Genomic DNA, 5,686 nt, shown 5'->3' on the forward strand with positions numbered 1-5,686 from the left:
GAGCATGGACTTTGTTGCTTCTGTAAATATGCAGTTATATTAATTATTACATTTATCTTTAATCTAGTAAAACGAGTTCAGAGCATTTTTGATGAGGTTGCCCCCTCTTGGTTGTTCAATGGTGTGAGAAGTCTTTCCTCAAACTAAACATTGATAAGATGAAAGATACGATCATTGATTTTAGGAGGAAACCTCACAAGCACAAATTCACTTTAATCAAAGGTCAAGCCATTGAGAGAGTGCAGTCTTACAAATATCTTGGGACAATCATAGATGAATTAAATTTTGATACCAATTTTGACAAGGTGTGTAAGAAGGCACACCATGTTTTGTCGAGCTTTCATTGAATCAGTTTGATCCTTTTCCTTGATGTCATGGTTTGATCAAGCAACACTGAAAGAAAAGAGCTGCCTTCAGCAGATTGTTCGGCTGTCGTCTAAACCAAATCTACCCTTGGGTATAAATAAAGTCGCCTAACCCTCTAAACAAACAAGTGGGTGGACAGTTCAAGTTCAAGTATCTTTATGTCATTCACATCACATGTGGTACATGAGATGGAATGAAATTGTGTATTCAAGGTCCAATTACACCCAAAAACAGCAAAAATATAAAGTATACAAAGACACAGTATATAAGGATCTAAGATATACACTAAACACTAATAATGTAAAATAATAGGGTATATTAAACAGCAGCCTGAACATGAGTCTGTATTGAGCAGATGGGTATAAATGAATACAGCATATCAGCAGCATGGATAATCAGCAGCACAGACAACTCACATATTGCCAATTAAAGTGACATTCCAGTGATTTTTTTTTCACAGTGATTATTCTGATTAGGGATTCATGAGTTTAACAGTTTCAGGGTAGAAGCTGTTCCTCAGTCTAGTGTTTCAACATCAGCTGACCATGTGGGCAGCAGCTGATAGACACCAGAACCATCGCTTTGACCTAAACTGGGACGATTCTGCAGCATCTTTTAAACTGAGAAGAGAAGAACTCTGACTGCTGCTCATCATGATGTTTTTGTCTTCAGAGCCAGGAGGGTCAACTTACGGAAGAGTTCATTTTGATTCCAGAGCTGCTCAGGGAGTCTGATCTGAACTGACAGGAGGGAAACGCTTCATGTTGTTAGAAGTTTAGATTACAGTAGTCCCTCGTTTATCGCGGAAGGTTCCGTATCCCCCTCCCTGTGATAAGTGAAAAACCGTGAAGCAGGGATCAGTAGTCCAAGTCCAAGTTCAGTCCAAGTTCAGTAAACTTTGTGTGCCAGGCTGCAATCACTCATCACCTGTTACTCCCAATCTCCCTCCTTAAATAAACACTTAAAATTTAAATTCTGTAACATTTTAAATAAACAATCCATGCAGCATGGATTGTTAATTTAAAATGTTACAGAATTTAAATTGTAGAGAAGAGAAGTGCAGCAGGAGATCTTAACCATTCACACAGCTTCAGCTCTGCAGAAATGTACTTTTTGATCAGTTACACTTCAACAACTGAACATAGAAGTTCTAAAATAATTAAAAATAACTTTTAACGCTTTTATATTTTGTGATTATAACGATTTTACCGATATGACATACTTTGAATTTTAAGTTGGCAGACAAAAGTCGATGGTTCATCTGGACAGCAAAGGGTTAACCCTTCACAAAGCTGATTCAGCACGGAGGAGTAATACAGGAGGGAGCTTCCTCCTTTACTTGTGGGGTGCACACAGGTGCTAAATAATTTAAAAGTATTTATTTTAAATAAACAATCCATGACTCATTGTTGTGTTGTGCTGCTGAAACTGAAGTGAATGGTTATTGCATAGAAAGGGTACCAGAGTGCTCCGGTTTCCTCCCACAGACCAAAAACATGCATGTTAGGCTGATTGGTAACTCTAAATTGTCTCTAGGTGTGAATGAGAGAGTGAATGGTTGTTTGTCTCGTTTGTCTTTATGTGTCCCTGTGATGGACTTGCGACCCGTCCAGGGTGTACCCCGCCCCTCGCACAGTGATTGCTGGACATGGGCACCAGCGACCCCCGTGACCCAAAATGGAATAAGCGGGTAAAAGATAATGGATGGATGGATGGGTACCAGAGTGCACTATAAGACTGCATGTTAAAAGATACTGTATACTATGCAGGGAGACGAGAGAAACGAAAGAGAAAAGTAAACAAAGAACTGAAGATGATTCACGTGTCTGCCACCGGCCAAAAGGATGGCCCAGCACAGAAGATCAACATCATCAGGCCAGGACTCTGTGGTCTACACTCATCTCCAGGCCAGCGGTCACTCTTTCAGGGATGAAGATGTTCACATCCTGGACAGAGAGGAACCATGGTTTGAGAGAGGAGTAAAGGAGGCCATCTTTGTGAAAAGAAACCGTCCATCATTAAACAGGGGTGGAGGCCTCCGGGTTCAACTGTCCCCCTCTTACAATGCTGTGATTGCTAGTATCACTCAGCCCTCTGTGAATAGTAAACAGCCATCAGTGTGCTAATGATCCATTGTTAGGCTGATGGTCCTTCTTGAGCATGTGATCAGCTGGTTTTGGTTGTCAGCAGCAAAACTGGTTGATCCACTCTGAGAAGGTGCTATTTAAGAGACTGAGCTGAATACAGCACCTCAGACTGAGGAAGTCTCTCAGATGAAAGACGAAACGCTTGTACATTTTTTGTTGTTGTTTTGCTTTGTTTTGTTTTTTGAATGTCCAGAGGACCAGATTTAACTTTTTTAATGTTTCAGAGGAGCTCAAATATCTCCAAGATAAGGGCATCATTGAACATATTGATGCTTCTCCTTGGGTTTCTCCCATAGTCATGACACAGAGGAGAGATGGTGGAAAGCCATGCATGTGTAAATGTACTGTACTTATATAGCACCTTTCTATCTGATCAAGACAATCAAAGTACTTTACACTACAATTTGTGTCCTCATTTACCCGTTCACACAGCACTTTACTAGATCTCTACAAAGCTAATTGAACAAATCATTCTAAAGAGACTAATCAGAGCTTTAGATCACATTCATACACTGATGGGACACACATCGGAGGCAATGAGGGGTTCAGTGTCTTGCCCAGGGACACTTCGGCATGTGACTGCTGGTGGATTCTAACCCCAAACTTAACATGCACAAATGCAGGCTCAATCAACCTTCACTCAACTACCTGGGTCACACCATTTCAAAAGTAGGTCTTCAACCAGACCAGGACAGAGTCCCTGCTGTGATCCATGCTTCAGTTCCACACAACATGTCTTCTCTGAGATCTTTCCTTAGACTTGCTTCTTGGTACAGTAAGTTCATTCCAGATTTTGCGACTGTTACTGAACCACTACATGCAGTGCTCAGAGACTCCACGGACTTAAACTTCAAGTGGACAGTGGAAGCAGAATCTAGCTTTACTACGCTTAAATAACTGATAATCAATAGTCCTGCATTAGTCAAGTCAACTTTATTTATAGAGCACATTTAAAACAGAAACTGTTATCAAAGTTCTTAACAACATCAATGGGAGTAAAATTAATGAAAAAATACCATACACTAATAATAATACAGAGGAATTAATAAAAAGCTTTTAAAACATAGGATCACAGAACAAAACAAAAAACACTAAATCAACTCACACTGTGTAAAATGCCTGAGAGAACAGATGTGTTTTTAGCAGAGATTTGAACTTAGGAGCCTGATGTTGGGGGGCAGGTTGTTCCAGAGTTTGGGGCCCATGACTGAAAAAGCCCGATCTCCTCTGAGCTTCAGTCTTGTTTTTGGAACAGCCAAAAGCAGCTGATCGGATGATCCCAGAGCCTGAGAGGGAACGTATGGTTCCAGAAGCTCAGAGAGGTAAAGGGGTGCGAGGCCATTTAGGCATTTGAAGGTCAACAGAAGAATTTTAAAGACTATCCTCGTACAAACAGGGAGCCAGTGAAGGGAGGACAGAACTGGTGTAATATGTTCAGACCTACGAGTTCCAGTTATAAGCTGAGCAGCAGCATTCTGGACTAGCTGAAGACGTTAGATGGAGGCCTGGCTGACCCCAGCATACAGTGCATTGCAATAGTCCAATCGGGTCGTGACAAAGGCGTGGACTAGTTTCTCAAGGTCGAGTCTGGACAACACTGGCTTGAGCTTAGCTACCTGTCCGAGTTGGAAGAAGCTTTTCTGCAGAACAGAGTTGATTTGTTTGTCAAACTTGAAGTCAGAGTCTAAAACCATCCAGAGGTTTTTACCAGATTTCTTCAGATATGGCTGAAGAGAGTCCAGGTTGACAGGATCAGAGGTGGCAGTTGAGCTAGGGCTAAAAACAATGACTTCAGTTTTGTCATTGTTAAAACTTAAGAAATTTGAAGCCGTCCAGGCCTTAATGTCATCCAGACATTTTAACAGAGGGTGAATGGAGCAAACACTTTCTGGTTTTAGCTCTGTGTGATCCTGAGTTGCCAACTTATGTTAATACTGATGCTTCTGATTATGGACTGCACGCAGGGCCAGATTAACACTTCGCTGTACCCTGGGCAACAATCTTCAAGGGCCCCATCATCACGACCCCAGAATCACCATAATCTGTCAAAATACAGAATAAATTACCATAATATACAGTAAATATACTTAAAATTCTAACTGTCAAGTGTATTTTTATGTAAAAAACTCCAAATGCTCATTGACAAAAATCAAGACTGAGTTAAGTTGAACGCACTTTGAACACCACATGACACCACATGTGTACTTGTTTAGTAAATTGTTGACCACTGGTGTCAGAGCATTTATAAAGTGTGTGTATGTGGGGGAGACACACACTGATGGGGGGTCTGGGGGTCCTCCCCCAGAAAATTTTGAATAAAGTAGATGCCATTTCCTGCATCCTGGTGTGTTTTAATGGTTGTTTAACATCTAGTTTTACCTACATAAGTAAACACTTGGAACACCTTGGGATTCCCCTGGAGGAGCTGGTCCAAGTGTCTGGGGGGAGGGAAGTCTGGGCCTCCCTACTTAGGCTGGTACCCCATGGATGGATGGAAGTAAACACTTGATTCAGTAACTATTTTAGAGTTAATGGCACAACAAGAAGTAACCTGACCAACAGCTGATCCATTTAATTAAAAATATGATATATTCAAAGGTGACGATTTGAAGCCCACATTAAAACTAAATGACTGTAACTTAGTCGACTTCAAATGAAATAAGATTATCAATGAATGTTTGCAACAAAGGATTTACTGATTATAACAAAGATTCCTTCAAGAAACCTCCCAGTATAAATCATAAAACCAGTATGACTTCTGCTCGTTCTAAATTTGTCAAATGGTCTAAATCTCCTAAAGTGAAGGAGAATCATTTTAAAATAATAAATAAGATGTATCCTGTAGCCATGTTTCTGCAAAGAAGATTTAAATTTGAGGGTGATTTGTGTGTCTTTTGTAAATCACAAGATGAATCCCTCAAACAATTTTTTATGTCACTACAAAGTGTTTGGTCAAACATCAGAAACTGGATTAATCTCAAACTCAACATTCCTTCTTTTCATGCTGATGACATTTTACTTGATGTGGATAACTGAAGCTCAGCTTTCTCTGATGCCATAAATAAAGTCATACTTATAGTAAAGTACAACATTCACTGTAGTAAGAGGAGAGATAATAATCCCTCCTTCCTGTTTGATGAACAATTTTAAGTCATAATATTCTTCATTAAGTA

The sequence above is a fragment of the Nematolebias whitei genome, chromosome 9, assembly GCF_014905685.2.
Source record: "Nematolebias whitei isolate Nwh7 chromosome 9, NemWhi1, whole genome shotgun sequence".
Lineage (NCBI taxonomy): Eukaryota > Metazoa > Chordata > Actinopteri > Cyprinodontiformes > Rivulidae > Nematolebias > Nematolebias whitei.